Source organism: Giraffa tippelskirchi, chromosome 7, assembly GCF_054371585.1.
Source record: "Giraffa tippelskirchi isolate mGirTip1 chromosome 7, T2T-mGirTip1v1.2.pri, whole genome shotgun sequence".
Classification (NCBI taxonomy): Eukaryota; Metazoa; Chordata; class Mammalia; order Artiodactyla; family Giraffidae; genus Giraffa; species Giraffa tippelskirchi.
Genome location: NC_137281.1, coordinates 32,599,993 through 32,618,038, shown reverse-complemented (window position 1 = coordinate 32,618,038; position 18,046 = coordinate 32,599,993). Strand labels below are relative to the sequence as shown.

Here is an 18,046-nt window from a genome sequence, read left to right as displayed (position 1 = left end):
AGGGATCAAATTCAGGTCTCCCGCATTGCAGGCGGATTCTTTACCAGCTGAGCCACAAGGGAAGCCCAAGTGGTAAAGAACCTGCATACTAACACCGGAGATATAAAATATGCAAGGTTCGAGCCCTGGGTGAGGAAGATCCCCTGGAGGAGGGCACGGCAACCCACTTCAGTATTACTGCCTGGAGAATCCCATGGGCAAAAGAGCCTGGTGGGCTACCATCCTCCATGGGCTCACAAATAGTCGGACACGACTTCGCGACTGAGCACTAGAATGTGCAAACTGATCTATAGTGACTGAAAGCAGATCAGTAGTTGTTAAGAGGGCTTCCCCAGTGGCTCAGCTAGTAAAGACTCCACCTGCAATGCAGGAGACCCTGGTTCCATTCCTGGTTCGGAAAGATTCCCTGGAGAAAGGGAAAGGCTATTCATTCCAGTATTCTGGCCTGGAGAATTCCACGGACTGTATAGTTCACGGGGTCGCAAACACACGACTGACTGCAGCAGCAGCAGGCCTATTTAGGTGTTTTGTCTAAATGTCTATTTAGATCTTTTGCCCAAATTTTTGATTCGGTTATTTCTTTGATACTGAGTTACATAGCTGTTTTTAAATTTTGAAGACTAAGCCCTTGTCGGCCACATTATTGGCAAATATTTTCTCCCATTCTATGGGTTGTCCTTTTATTTTGTTTATTATTTTCTTTGCTTGCAAAAGTTGTTAAGTTTAATTAGTTTAAGTTTAATTAGTTAAATGAATTAGTTTAGTTTAAACCAAGTTTAAGTTTAATTAAGTTCCACTTGTTTATTTTTTTTTTGTTTTCATTGCTCTAGGAGACAGAGCCAAAAAAAAAAAAAATACTGCTGCAATTTATGTTAATATACTCTGTTAAATAAAGAGTGTTCTTCCTATGTTTTCCTTTAGGTGTTTTAGAGTATTACGTCTCACATTTAGGCCTTTAATCCATTTTGAGTTTATTTTTGTATATGGTGTTAGAGAGTGTTCTAATTTCATTCTTTTACATGCGGCTAATTTTCCCAGCACCGCTTATTGAAGAGACTGTCTTTTCTCCACTGTATGTTTTTGCTTCCTTTGTCTTAGAACGATTGACCGTAAGTGTATGGATTTATTTCTGAACTTTCTATCCTGTTCCATGCTGTTTTCTATCCTGTTTATCCATGTTTATCCTGTTTATTTCCATGCTGTTTTCTATCCTGTTTATCCACGCCTGCTTTGTCCCAGTATCACGTTGTTTTATCACTGTAGTTTTGTAGTACAGTCTGAAGCTGATTGCTTCAGCTTCATTCTTCCTTCTCAAGATTGTTTTGGCTATTTGGGAATCTTTTGTGTCTTCGCTTCATACAAATTTAAACTTTTTTTGTTCCAGTTATGTGAAAAATATCATCGGCAGTTTGATAGGGATTGCATTTTGTGATCTCTATGTTTACTTGATTGGGAGAAATTTTTGCAAAGCATATATCTGATAAAGACCTTATTTCCAGAACATCTAAAGGAATTTCAAAATTCAGTAATAAGGAAAACAATCAGGTAATATAATGGACAAATTATTTGAGCACTTTACCAAAGATATGTAGATAGCATATAAACACCTGAAAAGATGCCTAACATCATTAATCATTAGGAAAATAAAAGTCAGAATAATGAGACACACCTATCAGAATGACTAAAATGAAAAAAATAAATAAATAAACCTGACTGAGCTTGGTATTAGTAAGATTGTCAAGAATCCGAAACTCTCATTCTAGTAAGAATGTAAAGTAGTGAGACCACTTAGAAAATATCTTGATATAGTTTCTTAAAAAGTAAAACGTACCTATCATATGACCCAGCCTTTCCACTTCTATGTATTTACCTAAAAGAAATTAAAGTAGATGTCTCTACAAAGACTAGTACAAGAATAATCATAGCAGCTTTATTTGTAATAGCCAAAAATTGAAAATAGTCCAAAATGTGTATCAGGTTAATATACAGAATGCACTTGGTATAATCTAGTCAATACTCAGCAGCAAAAAAGAATGGATTCCTGATACATGCTTCAGTGTGGGTGGATCTTGAAAAAAGTATGCCAGTTGAGGAATCCAGACCAACATGTACACATACAAGATTGCTCTATTTACGTACAATTTTAGAGAACTGAAAACCAGTCTACCATGACAGAAAACAAATGAGTGGGAGGGAAGACAGAGAAGTGAGTCAGCTGAGGTGACAGAGGGAATTACAAAGAGACATCAACAAACTTTTGGAGTGATCAAAGGTTCATTATCTGGATTTGGTGATGGTTTCACAAGTGCATGCATGAAGCAAAACTTACTGTATTCCTTAAATGTATACATCGTATTACATATCAGTTACACCTCAAAAACATGTTACAAATTTTTAAAAAACATGAAAACAAAATTGCACAAAATCAGTTTTCTAGAAAAAAAAAGTATTGTAGTTTACAGTGAAAACAATTTAATTATGAATTAATCATGTATATATATACACTTTTGTACAGATTTATAATAAGTACATATACTATTAGATTAGTATTTTGTTTTTTTCCAAGCTGTTTTGAGGTAAAATTGACAAAATTGTATTCATTTAAAGTATGCTATATGCTGATTTGGTACATGTGCATATTGTGAAATAATTACCACAGTTCTATTAAAATTTTTCTGTCTTTGTAGATCAAAGGAAATGGAAGGCAGAAGATTATTAGAGTGATACAACCAGAGAAATTAGAAGAATAAATAAATAAAACAAGCTTAGTTTTAAGTGATTATTTCCCCTTTCTTCTTCTTACTCATATTGAGAAAGGAAATGGTCTTCTTCTCTTCATTATTTATTTTGGCATTTTATTATATGTCCTTTGCTTTCGTTCAGGCTTTCAAAAATCACTCTTACTGAAACTTTTCCTAAGGAAATTGTAACAGAAAATATTAAGAGCAACAATAACAACACCATAAAAACCCTCTTTACTGTGATATTTACTTGGGGCCTTTCAGCTCTGATTCATCGATAAATGGGAGCACTTTCCTGAGGCATAAAATAGAATAACAGGAAAAATGTTTCTGAATAATTGGTAAGAAGATGAGAGTAAATATGTACATCTAAATTTTAGTTTGAAAAAGTACAAGCTGGAGATACCAGATTTGTGTTTCTCTTACGCTAATTAACATCTCTGTATTGATATGTTAATATGTAAGTATCTACATCTGCAGCATCAGCTCTACAAAGGATCTCATTCTTTTCCCCAAAACGTCTCCATTAATACCTTTATTCACTTAAGCAACTAATGAAGTATCATTTAGCTCATTGTTACTCTTCCTACTTCCTCGTCAATGTAAAAATTGATTCTATCCTTTAGACATCTTTAATGGATATAGGAAACTTAAAGAAAGTACTTAAATTATAACTTTATTTTTGTATCCTGCTCTTCCTTTAAAATGTATTCAGTACAGAAAATTAAATTTTCCCTCTGTTATTGCATGATAACTCCTGTAGACTCCATCACTTCTCTGTTCACTTTAGATAATAAAATGTCCTATGTTCAATTTTTGCTGTAAAAGTTTTGATTCAGAAGTCATCCAGCCCTATTTTGATGAACATTTTAATCTTCTATTAAGTAAGGTAAAGACATTTCCCACCTTTCTAAGGAGGACTGGCTTTGAGGTGGCTACACCCATTAGATGAAAGCATGTAGCAAAGGAAACCTTTTTTTTTCACATTTATTTTCATTCTCACTAGCTCACTCTTATGATTGACCTCTCCAGTGGTGATACATGTAGGAACAAAAAACAAAACAAAGCAACCCCTCCTGCCCTCCTCTCCTCCCTCCTCCCACCCCCACAGCCTGCACACACACATACAAGAAAGGAAAATAACCCTGCTGACACAATACGGTTTTGTATTAGATCATAACATTGTTATGCATAATACTTTTCAGAAGCTTTCTGATCTACAGAACAATATCTTTATACTAGGATATAACTTTTTCATAGTCTGTTGCATTTCTGACATCTTTTCTATATGTATCTTGAAGTTGAGCTGCATTAAACTACCAAAATGTGCTTTTGGAAAACTTACCTAATGTTTCTATGACTTAATTTTCTCATTTGTGAAGGGGTATTGGGAAAATGTATTTGATGGATAGAGTTTTAAAGAGGAGTGAATAATTGCTACTACTACTAACATAATGATGATGATATCAAATATTCTGTAAATAATGACAGTGCCAGACACCATTCTAAGCATTTTATGTCTTTACAGAGAGTTCCCCAATTATTCTATTGTCTCTCATATTTAGCTAGTTTTTACAGATTGTATACTCTATGCAGTGGTTTTTCTTTTCTTATCTGCCTGGGGAATCCCAATACACCTTTACAACAAACTCAAGCATCTCTTGTTCTGTGAAATTTTGCCTGATGCCTTGTGGGGTGCAGTGAGAAACCGCTTTTTTGGTTGCATCACATTTATTCTATTTCTTCATCTTTTTTTCTCTTCACATTGTGTTGAAGGCTACTTTGTTCAAGAAATATACTATGTGCTTCTCAGAGACAGAGATGTTCTTTTTTTCACTTCTGTCACTCAGTTGAGTGCATAAGCACAGGACAAATAACCAATAATGTTGTATTCATAAATAAACTGCATTAAAATAAATGATATAAAACCCACATCTTGTGAAAATCTTATGAACATTCCTTGAATTTATTTTGTTGTTGTTGTTGTTGAAATCAAAAGAAAGACAAAAGAAAGGTCAGTTTTATTTAACTGCTCTAAAGTTCGTTTGAGAAAAGTCCTTAGTTTCTCTATCTCTTTCATGTACATCTTCTATTTGTAGAATGTGCATATAATACTTTTTTATTATTTTTTATATAAGATTAAACTTATATGGAGCAAAACTATGTGACGCATTTGATGACAGGTTCATGGTCTATATTGTTTCTGTTCTCTAAGACATATCTAGGTATTGACAACAGAATTTCAAGAGTTGCTCAAACACTGCACCAGTAGCATATATTGGTTAAAAAAAAAAATTTAGAAGTCATCTTGAAGATATTAAATTTTAAAATGTGTTCACCCACTTCCTAGCCGATTTCATTTCTAGGAGTCATGCTACAGAAAGAGTTGCACTAGCACATTACCACATAAAGAAATATTTATAAATATGCTTATGGGAGCATTTCTTGACAAAACTATCTGAGCCAACCTAAATGTATACTAGATCAGAAATTGTTTTGTCAAAGACTCCTTTTTTGTTGTTGCATTTATTTATCTAACCCCTAGGAAATATAGCCTGTCAAATCTCTTATTTCAGTGACAATACATGTTTAGGAAATAAACTCAAGGATAAACATGCCAAGAAAAGAAAATTTCTCAATGATATTCTGAGCAGGATTGTTGTAATTCTCATATTCTTGGGCAATTCCAGCTCAAGATCTTTGATGAACAGAAGGCATCCTCAAAAACATCACATTTTATTGCATAAAATAACATAAGGAGAGAAGCAATCTGAAAATTCAGAGATACCACACTAAGAATTGCAGGGGAGTGTGAGGGAGGGGAGGAGAGAGAGAGACAAAGACAGAAAAGGAGACAAAGAGAGCAAAAGAAAGAGACCTCCCATACCCCAAACATCAAAAACTCGATCCTCCATTTCTTTGTTTAATTAGTATTTATGTATTCATGGTCTAAAGTTAGTGTCCTTCTTCTTAAGGGAATAACAAGGTAGAGGAGATGGTGAAGGTGATCTAAATTCCTGTCTGAATCACCCAAATTTGTCATTTATTATCAGCTGAGTCTGTGAGGTTCAGACTCATTTCAAATCACTCTTGGTACTGAAAAAATGTATGTATTTTTTTTAATGTAGTGAATAAATTAACACACATAAGAAATAAAGTATTTAAAGTCTACTTAATATCTATTCCCACCATAAAATTATCTTACCACTCCAAGCATTTTTCCTTCTTATAATGTTCTGTAAGTGTGGACTCTATGGGAATTTAGAGCTTGACTTAAATCTCAACAAGCACTGGCTATTAGAATAAAATTAATTCCACAGTAATTAAGCCTTCTTGTACCTATCTGTCATTTTTACTTTGTTTGTTTAAACAAGTATAAATGAGGGGCACCATTCACTAGCAAAAAGATATCTGGAAATAATTCACACGTGTGGAAGGCTGGATGTGAAAGAGTAAGGATGATTAAAGGAAACCTCTATTTTATAAGCAAAATAATTGATCTAGGAAGAAGAAATATCTTTTAAGCCATTATATTTTATCACAAAAATCTATATTGTAGGAGTTATTGTGATTTCTAATTTTGCTTTTCTTCTGGAATACACTCAAAATTTATGTTAATCTCACTGATTAAAAAACATTAGATTAATTTATGCCCTTACCTTAGTAGGCTTGACAAAAATCCGCATGAAAATAAGAAAGAAATACAAATTAATAGCAGTTATTTTGGATTGTGACATATACAAATAAAAACACATTTTTCAGTTCAGTTCAGTTCAGTCACTCAGTCTTGTCCGACTCTTTGTGACCCCATGAACCACAGCACACCAGGCCTCCCTGTCCATCACCAACTCCTGGAGTTTACCCAAACTCCTGTCCATTGAGTCGATGATGCCATTTAACTATCTCATCCTCTGTTGTCCCCTTCTCCTCCTGCCTTCAATCTTTCCCAACATCAGGGTCTTTACAAATGAGTCAGCTCTTCGCATCAGGTGGCCAAAATAATGTAGTTTCAGCTTCAACATCAGTCCTTCCAATGAATACCCAGGACTGATTTCCTTTAGGATGCACTGGTTGGATCTCCTTATAGTCCAAGGGACTCTCAAGAGTCTTCTCCCACACCACATTTCAAAAGCATCAATTCTTCTGCGCTCAGATTTCTTTATAGTCCAATTCTCACATCCTTGTTATCAATAAGCTCAGATATGCAGATGACACCACTCTTATGGCAGACAGTGAAGAAGAACTAAAGAGCCTCTTGATGAAAGTGAAAGAGGAGAGTGAAAAAGTTGGCTTCAAGCTCAACATTCAGAAGACTAAGATCATGGCATCTGGTCCCATCCCTTCATGGCAAATAGATGGGGAAACAATGATACACTTTAATTTGAGGGGTTCTAAAATCACTGCAGATGGTGACTGAAGCCATGAAATTAAAAGACACTTGCTCCTTGGAAGAAAAGTTATGACCAACCTAGAGAGCATATTAAAAAGCAGAGGCATTACTTTGCCAACAAATGCCCATCTAGTCAAAGCTATGGTTTTTCCAGTAGTCATGTATAGATGTAAGAGTTGGACCATAAAGAAAGCTGAGCACTGAAAAACTGATGCTTTTGAAGTGTGGTGTTGGAGAAGATTCTTGAGAGTCCTTTGGACTGCAAGGAGATCCAACCAGTCCATCCTAAAGGAAATCAGTCCTGGGTATTCATTGGAAGGACTGATGTTGAAGCTGAAACTGCAATACTTTGGCCACCTGATGCAAGGAACTGACTCATTTGAAAAGACCCTGATGCTGGGAAAGATTGAAGGCAGGAGGAGAAGGGGATGACAAAGAATGACATGGTTGGATGGCATCACTGACACAATGGACACGAGTTTGAGTAAGCTCCAGAAGTTGGTGATGGACAGGGAAGCCTGGCGTGCTGCAATCCATGGGGTCGCAAAGAGTCGGACATGACTGAGTGACTGAACTGAACTGTACTGAAATGTTATAAGTTTCTTAAGAGCTTATCTATTTGTGATGTTATCTGATAAAGTCAGCTAAATTATGTCATTTATGAAATTTTGCTTGCAGGTTTATGAATTTCACCAGGAAGAGAAACATGAAAAAAGTAAGTTAAGACATTTCATGATTTTAAAAAATATGTATCAATTGCATGGATAGAATTGCAGATGTATGCTGTGCGACAAAATGTTCTAACTTCTGCAGTTCTCTTTCTTGTGTGACCGCCAAGAGTAATTAATCTCTGATCAAATTAATATAATTTGAAGATTTAAACCAAGTTAATATTCTGTCTATATCACGTTTAAAGTACAGTATTGTCCTTCCAATATAGTGAAGCTAATCTGGATGCTGTATTTGGAGACAAATAATAGAAAAGAGTAGACATTACTTTAGGAAAGTTAAGTTCAAAGTTCAGGTCTACCATTTGCTTGCTGTGGGATTCTGATTATTTTCTGTATATATTATTTTATTTATTTCTCATAATGAAAACAAGCAGATACCTGATTCAGTGCCTGATAATGTGATAAATGCTCATTAAGTGGTGGATCTTCCTTTCAGTGGATGCATTCATCTCATGTAAATATTCTAAACTTGATTGGTTTTGCTTTTACTCTTCTGAAAATATGGCAGTATTCAACAATGCAAGGCAGTGAGGTTTTCTTTAGCAGCATTTTTACACTTGTCATAATTTTAAGGTTTTCATCCTTTTAAGAACTATTTAGTGGTAAGAACTTGCATAGTGAAGGGCACAGTTATTTACTTTATTAGTACACTGTCCAGGACAATATCTCTGATACGATATAAATTCACCAATTTATATTACTTAGCAATTGCATTTTAAATGTAATTCATCAAAACTATATTATTAAACTTATCTGAACAACTTTAATAGACATTTCTACTATTTAAAAAATTAAAAAGTTTCTATACTCTTTCCTCTGAAAATCCATTTTTGAGTGTATCCTGGAAATAGTGAAAGGGGTTCTACTCTAAAGTATTGGATAGCAAATTGAGTTACTGCTTTAGGTATATCATATTAATACCAATTAGCATAAACTGATAAGTGGTCATTGATATTTGTGTCAGTGATCTGTAATTTTCATTCTAAAATCCCACCACACTTTCTTGAGAGCTTCACTGAAAGTGACATGTGAGTATTTGCTTGGTTAGTAAACATCCAAAATAAACTTCTTAAAGCTTCCTATTTGAATTTACATCCCATTCCTCATCATTCCTCATGCATTTCCAGAATATAACCTATGGTGAAATACATGAAATGTGAAACATATAGTGATATATGATGTTATAAAATAGATTAAATAATTTCAAGATGTACTGTATTTGTTTGGGGGCTATTTGGAATGAATGTGTTTTCTCCTCAGTGGGGGAAAATATAAGCTCCGGGGGAGGGTGGTGGGGGGATAAAAATTAACTGACCATCTCTGTCAAACTGACAAAAAACTATGGTGACAGACTTTAAAAACCTATTTTACTTTTAGTGAACCTTGAAATCAAGGCACTTGCTTTTGATAATTCTATTTTAAATTAAGTTCGCAGTCAGAAAGATTTAAAGCTCAAAAAAAATTTTGCATTTTATGTGTTCTGTCTATTGTTCCTGACAGTTCTTGCTTGCTGTAGGATAAATAATAAGTCAGTTTTCTCCTGGAAAACCTAGATTTAATTCTACAAATCAGATTGAAATGTTATTTTTAATTGTACAATCTAATTAATTGGTAAAACTCTTTAACATTGTCTTAGGCATTTATTTACCTGAATATTTTGTTTTGTTTAAAGCTTTGATGTTATTCTAAATAATTTTATGATAAGATTAAATGTCACATTCTCTGTCATATTAGAAACAGATATTTAAATACCTTATAGATTCCCCCAAACAATGTAAGTTTCATCTCCTTGACTACTTTGTTACATATTGTGAGATATGCATGCATGTGTGTGTGTCTGTGTAAATATAAATGTATCATTTTTACTGTGGATAAGTTGGAGTTGGAATAAGGAAAATAATCCTAAATTTCCACCTTACAATTGTCAATTTTTCAGAAAACTATACACATACACACACCAGTAAATCTATTAACTAGTATTTGCATAGCATCTGTAGCTACAAATTTTGACATTGCATAGCTTTAAAAAATCTCATTTTAAAAGTATACCATATTAATCCTCTACATCTGTAGCTGTATATCTATGTTTAACTTTTAAAGTATGTTAGCAATATTCTGTAATCTGTGTCTAAAAAAGTATATTTTTTGAGTATCTTGATCAGTAGTTTCCCACCAGGTGACATGATAATGGTATCACTAATAGAAATAAATGCAGATATACTTTGTTGTATTAAACTTTGCTGTATTGCACTTCACAGATAATTGCATTTTTTACTAGTTGAAAGTTTGTGGCAACCCCTTTGTTGAACAAGTCTGTTGACGCCATTTTTCCAAAAGCATTTGCTCACTATACGTCTCTATGTCACGTTATGGTAATTCTCACAGTATTTCAAGCTCTCTTATTATTATAATATTTGCCGTGGTGATCTGTGATCAGTGATGTTTGTAAATTGTTTTGGGGTTCCACAATCTGTGCCCCTATAAAACAACGAACTTAATAAACGTTATATGTGTTCTGACTGCTAACCCAGCCGGTTGTTCCCCTGTGTCTCTTCCTCTCCTTGGGCCTCCTTGTTCCCTGAGATACAACAATATTGCAGTTAAACCATTTGATAACTCTACAATGGCCTCTAAGTGTCCAAGGAAAGGAAGAGTTACATGTCTGTCACTTTAAATTAAAAGCTAGGAAAAAATAAATAAAATGCTAGGAGTTGTGAGAAAAGCATGTCAAAAGCTGAGATGGGCTCAAAGCTAAGCTTCTTGTGCCAGCTAGTCAAGTTGTGGATGCAAAGGAAAGTTCTTGAAGGAAATTAAAAGCACTATTCCAGTAAACACAGAAGTGATAAGAAAGTGAAACAGTCTTATTGTTGCTATGGAGAAAGTTTTAGTCATCTGTGTGGAAGATCAAATTAGCCACAGCATTCTTTTCAGCAAAAGCCTAATCCAGAGCAAGGCCCAACTCTCTTCAATTCTTTGAGGGCTAAGAGAGGTGAGAAAGCTGAAGAAGAAAAGTCTGATGCTAGCAGAGGTTGGTTCATGGGGTTTAAGGAAAGAAGCCATCTCTGTAACATAAAAGTGTAAGATAAAGAAGCAAGCGCTGATATAGAAGCTCTAGCAAGTTATCCAGAAGTTCTAGCTAAGTTTGATGAAGGTGTATACACTAAGAGTTTGTCAGTGTTTAGCCTTTTAATTGGAAGAAGATTCCATCGAGGACTTGCATAGCTAGAGAGGAGAAGTCAGTGCCTGGCTTCAAAGCTTCAAATGACAGACTGACTCTCTATGAGAAGCTGATGCAGTTGGTGACTTTAAGTTGAAACTAGTGTTCAGTTACTATTCTGAAAATTCTAGGGCTCTTAAGAATTAGGCTAAATCTACTCTGCTTGTGCACTGTAAATGGAAGCACAAAGCCTAGATGACAGCGATCTATTTGCAATATGGTTTGCTGAATATTTTAAGGCAACTCTAGAGACCTACTGCTCAGAAGAAAGATTCCTTTTAAAATATTACTGCTCATTGACAATGCATCTAGTCACTCAAGAGCTCTGATGGAGATGTGCAGTGAGATTAATGTGTTTTAATGCTGCTAGCACAACATCCATTTGCAGCCCCATGGATCAAGGAGTTATTTCAACTTTCATGTCTTATTTTTTTCAGAAATAGAAATGCATTTTGTAAGGCTTTAGCTGTCATAGATAGTAATTCCTCTGATGGATCTAGACAAAGTAAACTGAAAACCTTCTGGAAAGGACTCACCATTCCAGATGCCATTAAGAACATTAACGATTCATGAAAAGAGATCAGAAGTTTATTTCGATGTTCATGGATGACTTTGAGGGGTTTAAGACTTAAATGGAATAAGTAACGGCAAATGTGGGGAAAACAGTGACAGAACTGGAATTAGAAGTGGAGCCCAAAGATGTGACTGAATTGCTGCAGTCTACTGGTAAAACTTGAACAGAGAAGAGTTGCCTCTTCTGCGTAAGCAAAGAAAGTAGTTTCTTGAGATGGAATCTACTCCTGGTGAAGATCCTGTGAAGATTGTTGAAAAGATAACAAAGTATTCAGAATATTGCATAAACTTAGTTGATAAAGCAGAAGCAGAGTTTGAGTGGATTGACTCCAATTTCTTTAAAAAGTTCTACTGTGAGTAAAATGCTGTCAAACAGTATTACACGCTACAGAGAAATTGCTTTTGAAAGGAAGAGTCAATTGATGACACAAATTTTATTGTTGTCTTATTAATAAATTGCTAATGGCCACATCAACTTTAGCAACCACCACCCTGATCACTCTCAGCAGCCATCAACACTGAGGAAAGACTCTCCACGAACAGAAAGCTATGAGTCACTGAAGGGTTAGATAATAGTTAGCATTTTTGAACAATAAAGTTTTTTTTTTTTTAATTAAGGAATGTACATTTTTTTAGATGTGATGTTATTGTGCTCATAGACTATGCTGTACATATAACTTTTATTTACACTGGGAAGCCAAAAAAATTATATAACTTGCTTTGTTGTGATATTCACTTTATTGTGGTGGTCTGAAGCCTAACTCAAAATATTTCCAACATATGCCTGTATAGAAAAGGAGAAGAGAATTTGGACATAAGGTAACTGGTTTTAGATGTAGTAGAAATAGGTCTGATTTAAGAGGCTAGAAATTATTTTACACCTATTTATGCTAGAAACTGGTTGTTTGATCTTGGCAATGTCACTTCTTTGTTCTGTCTCAGTTCCCTCATATATAAAAGGAGAATATTAAAATATAAAATCTCTATAGAGTACCAAAATTTCCTAAGTCAGTGATTTATGATTGTCAGTACTCATATTTAATGGGCACCTGGGTGCATTGTTTTCCATTTGTCTCCAGCCACTTAATAGTTATGAGTCTGTTGAATTGGCATGGCTAATTCTGAAAGATACCAAGTAGAAATTGCTAATGAATCTACCATACAACCCACTAGATATTTTGCTGAGGCAAAAATTTTAAAATAATATGATTAACAATATTATTTTAGAATCAGGAGGTCTGACGAAGTAAGCAGTACCCATCCTCAAAAACTCAAAACCGGATAGCTCTCACTACATATATATATATATATATATATATATAAACGGCAGGAATGAGTGACAGCATCTTATTATCCCATTCTACTTTCGAATTTTCATACAAATCCAGTATTACAACTTCAGTGAGCTCATAACTGTCCTTTCTACTCTGGGCTTTGGCTCTGCACAGTCTCGCTGTTAAGTACATATTTGTTTGAGGAATGATGATGCAAAAATTGCAAGCTGCCTACCTGGTAACTAGTCTTCCTTTCATACATATCAACTGAACCCAGATTGCATTTAGGGGAGCACATTCGTAGCTGAAAAGTTCCCCAGTTTCCCTTGCAGATAAGATTGATCAGATAGCCTAATTATAGCCAGAGTGATGCACAGGAGAGTCATGTGGTAGTGTTACCAAAAGCAGGGTTTGGCCACTTGCTGCTCCAAAGCCAGTAAAGAAGCCAGTTGGTGGAAAGTTTGCTTTATTTTAGATGCCAGCAACCAGAGGGGAGGGTGGATGCCTGTCCACACACAGCCTTCCCCCACTGACAGTCAGTGGGAAAAAACTTTTATAGACAGAGGGAGGGGGCTACATGCAGTAACAGACAGTCAGCTCTGACAGTCATTTTGAAATTGGTCATCGGTGGTTTGAACAATGTCATCTTGATTGTTTTAGGTACAGTTAATCTTCAGTTCCATGTTAAGTTTGTTTCCATTTCTTTGAGGCCAGTTATCAGAAATGTGGAAGCTTATGTCATGACTACAGTCTGGTCATCATGTATTCTTTGGTCTCCTTTGACCATTTTCCTTTTCTATCTGCATGTTCTCAGTTCTCTGATTGCACTTATTCTTTGGCTAAAGTTTTTCCACAGACAAAAGACAGACTGAGGACATGGCAGTGGGGGCCAAGGACCATAGGGTCCTGCTCCATTACAGTTGTTGTTGTTGTTATTCAATCACTAGGTCATGTCCAACTCTTTGCGACCCCATGGGCTGTAGTACACCAGGGTCCTCTGTCCTCTACTATCTCCCAGAATTTCTTCAAATTCATGTCCATTGAGTTGGTGAGGCTATTTAACCATCTCATCCTCTGCTGTTCCCTTCTCCTTTTGCCTTCAATCTTTCCCAGCATCAGAGTCTTTTCCAGTGAATCAGCTCTTTGCATCAGATGGCCAAATTATCAACATCAGTCCTTCCGATGAATATTCAGGTTGATTTTCTTTAGGATTGACTGGTGTGATCTCCTTGCCATCCAAGAGACTCTCAAGAGTCTTCTCCAGTACCACAAGTCAAAAGCATCAATTCTTTGGTGCTCAGCCTTCTTTATGGTTCAACTCTCACATCTGTACATGAGTATTGGGAAAACCAAAGCTTTGACTAGATGGGCCTTTGTTGGCAAAGTGATGTCTCTGCTTTTTGATGTGCTGTCTAGGTTTGCCGTAGCTTTTTCCTTCCAAGGAGCAAGCATCTTTCAATTTCATGCCTTCAGTCGCCACCTGCAGTGATTTTAGAGCCCAAGAAAATAAAATCTGTCACTGCTTCCTCCCTATCTATTTGCCATGAAGTGATGGGACCAGATGCGATGATCTTAGTTTTTTTAATGTTGAGTTTTAAGGCAGCTGTTTCACTCTCTTCTTTCACCCTCAAGAGGCTCTGTAGTTACTTTTCACTTTTTTGCCATTAGAGTGTTATCATCTGCATATCTGAGGTTGTTGATATTTTCCCCAGAAATCTTTTTTTTTTTTTTTATTTTATAAATTTATTTATTTTAGTTGGGGGCTAATTACTTTACAATATTGTAATAGTTTTTGCCATACATTGACATGAATCAGCCATGGGTTTACATGTGTTCCCCTTCCTGGACCCCCCACCCACCTCCCTCCCCATCCCATCCCTCTGGGTCATCCCATTGCCCCGGCCCTGAGCCCTTGTCTCATGCATCGAACATGGAATGGTGTTCTGTTTCACATATGATAATATACATGTTTCAATGCTATTCTCCCAGAACGTCCCACCCTCACCTTCTCCCTCAGAGTCCATAAAATTGTTCCATGCATCTGTGTCTCTTATTCTGTCTCGCATATAGGGTTATCGTTACCATCTTTCAAATTCCATATATATGCATTAGTATACTGTATTGGTGTTTTTCTTTCTGGCTTACTTCACTCTGTATAATGGGCTCCAGTTTCATCCATCTCAGTAGAACCGATTCAAATGTATTTTTTTAATGGCTGAGTAATATTCCATTGTGTATATGTACCACTGCTTCCTTATCCATTTGTCTGCTGATGGACATCTAGGCTGCTTCCATGTCCTGGCTATTGTAAACAGTGCTGCGATGAACATTGGGGTACATGTGTCTCTTTCAATTCTGGTTTCCTCGGTGTATATGCCCAGCAGTGGGATTGCTGGGTCATATGGCAGTTCTATTCCCAGTTTTTTAAGGAATCTCCACACTGTTCTCCATAGTGGCTGTACTAGTTTGCATTCCCACCAACAGTGTAAGAGGGTTCCCTTTTCTCCACACCCTCTCCAGCATTTATTGCTTGTAGACTTTTGGATAGCAGCCATTCTGACTGGTGTGAAATGATACCTCATTGTAGTTTTGATTTGCATTTCTCTAATAATGAGTGATGTTGAACATCTTTTCATGTGTTTGTTAGCCATCTGTATGTCTTCTTTGGAGAAATGTCTGTTTAGTTCTTTGGCCCATTTTTTGATTGGGTCGTTTATTTTTCTGGAATTCAGCTGCATTAGACTCTTATAAAACTTACAATATAAAAAAAAAAAAAGAAAAAAGGAAACAGTGTAAAAAGAAAAAAAACAGTAAAACAGTAAAAAAAGAAACAGTAAAAAAAAGTAAAACAGGAAAAAAAACATTAAAAAAAGAAAACACAAAAGGTATAAGATATATGTATGTAATTTGCTTCAAAAATAGGGTGTTTTTTTTTTTTTGCAAGTTAATAGTGGGTTATGAAAATGAAATTTAAAGGTGTAATAGAGGACTTGAAGAAAAAGGAAAGAAGAGAAAAAAAATTTTTTTTTTAATTAAAAAAAAAAATTTTTTTTAAAAATAAATAATAATAATAGTAAAAAAATATATATATCCCGGACTTTCTCTGGAGCTGTTGTGAGCAGTGTGGTATCTGCTCAGTTTCAGATAGATCCTTATTCCTGCTTATACTTTTCAAGATCTATAGGTCCTTTTCAATGCAGTCGGTATTAACTACAGGGATTTTAATCTGTTTGCCTGTCCCTTCCAAAGCGCTTCCCTCTGTTTATTTGGCTTCTGTTTGGAGATCTCTTCAGTATCTAATTTCCGCCCTGCAACAAAGCGGTGGAGGTGATCCCTTTAGGTTCGCTTGTTCAATCGTGCTGTGGGGAGGAAGGAACACTGCAAATCTGGCGTGTGTGTGGTAAGCTCGCAGTGTCTCGGCCGCACTGGGTTCGCCCCCGCTCACGGCGTGTGTGCTTTCCCCGTCTACCCTGCTCAGGCTTCAGGTTACTCGGCCGGGGAGCGGGCCCTGAGCTGCGTGCTCAGGGCCCGCTTCCCCAGAAATCTTGATTCTAGTTTGTGATTCGTCCAGCTTGGCATTCTGAGTGATGCACTCTGCGTATAAGTAAGCAGGGCGATGATATACAGCCTTGTATCCTTGTGTCCTTTCCCAAGTTTGAACCAGTTGTTCCATGTCCAATTCTGTCACTTCTTGACCCGCTTACAGGTTTCTCCAGAGACAGGTTAAAGTAATATGATACTCCCATCTCTTTAAGGATTTTCCACAGTTTGGGTTAAGTATAGCTCTTTAAAGGAGAACACTCAATTGGCATGAAACTTTTTGCCTTGTATCCACGTCCTTCATTGCTGTAACTCTGATATGTTAGTCTCTCCCACAGGGTCATATGGTGATGGCTTCAGTATCTCCTCTTATGTTCTTGAACCATTGAATCAACAACACAGCTGCTTAACTACAAAACACCTATTACTTGAGTAGACACACTTCTACTTTATTAAGCCAGTGAAAAAAATTTTTATATCATGCAAAATTCATTCTTCACTGATGGCTACATGTATGATTGATAGGTGTATTTGATGAAGGAATAGAAGAGGTAATAACTAAATAACTTCAGAAACAAAGGAAGTTGTGCATCTGGTCCTAGACTTTGAGTATGTTAGAAATATTTTATAGACACAACAACATTCAAGCCCAGGAGAAGGAGTGAGGTAGAAAATTATCATAAGTCATTCTGTAGCATAAAATTATATGTTTCAAAAGTTCCACGATCAAATGTAGGTATTGAGAAAAAATTACAATAGAAAGGAAACAAGGAGAAACTATGCTCTCTTACAATTCTGTTTCTTTAGTCGTACTTGGAACTGGCGCACAAAGAACATGGTCAACAATGCTAAGTTCTGCCAAATTAGAAGGTACATTTCTAATGTAATAGCCCTTAATGAATCTGACAGACATTCAGAGCATTGCATTTAGAACTTTACAGTATGGGCGATAAAAGAAAAATAGTGTTAACATATCTATTCAATAGATTTAAAAAAAAAATGATTCTAATTTGCTTGGTAAGATCCTTAAAATTTGAGTTAATAATTTTTTTACAAATTTCCTCAGAGTCATATTATAAACTGTATATTACAGTAGTATAATCACAGAAGAATTTCTTTCCAAAATTTTGAAAGACCTTGTAGAATAGGTAACTGGATTCTAGTCTTGTCCAGGAATTAGATGACTACTTTGGGGCCAGTTGTTTACTTTTCTGAACTTTATTTTCTTATGTTTAAAATGGAAATAATAATACCAAATTCACAAGGTTGCATTAAGATGCAGTGGCTTCATAAATGTAATTATCAGAATGAATTTCCAAGTGAATACACAGAACAGTGAGGTAGAGCAGAGAGTTAATTTCTACTAAGCACTAAAAATTCCAAATATATTATTATACCTCTTCCAAACACTTTACCTGGACCATTCTATCCTCCAAACATCTAGAACTCTTGTTTCTTCCTTTTTTTTTTTTCTTTTCAGAACTCTTGTTTATTAATATTGAAAAAGTAAACTTCAGAGGATTTCTACTAGGAAAATTATAAGAGCAATTTCTTTTATATGTAGGATCACCGATTTGCCA

General features: G+C 35.6%; 1 protein-coding gene across 2 annotated transcripts in view; it reads left to right on the top strand.

The window, feature by feature from the left end:
* Positions 1 to 18,046, top strand: part of LOC145514263 (uncharacterized) — a 1,003,391-nt gene that overhangs the window by 389,026 nt on the left and 596,319 nt on the right. For both annotated transcript variants that reach the window (XM_081511608.1, XM_081511609.1), the window contains one exon: positions 7,810 to 7,846. The gene's annotated coding sequence lies outside the window, so the exon portion shown is untranslated. The remainder of the gene's footprint in view (positions 1 to 7,809; positions 7,847 to 18,046) is intronic.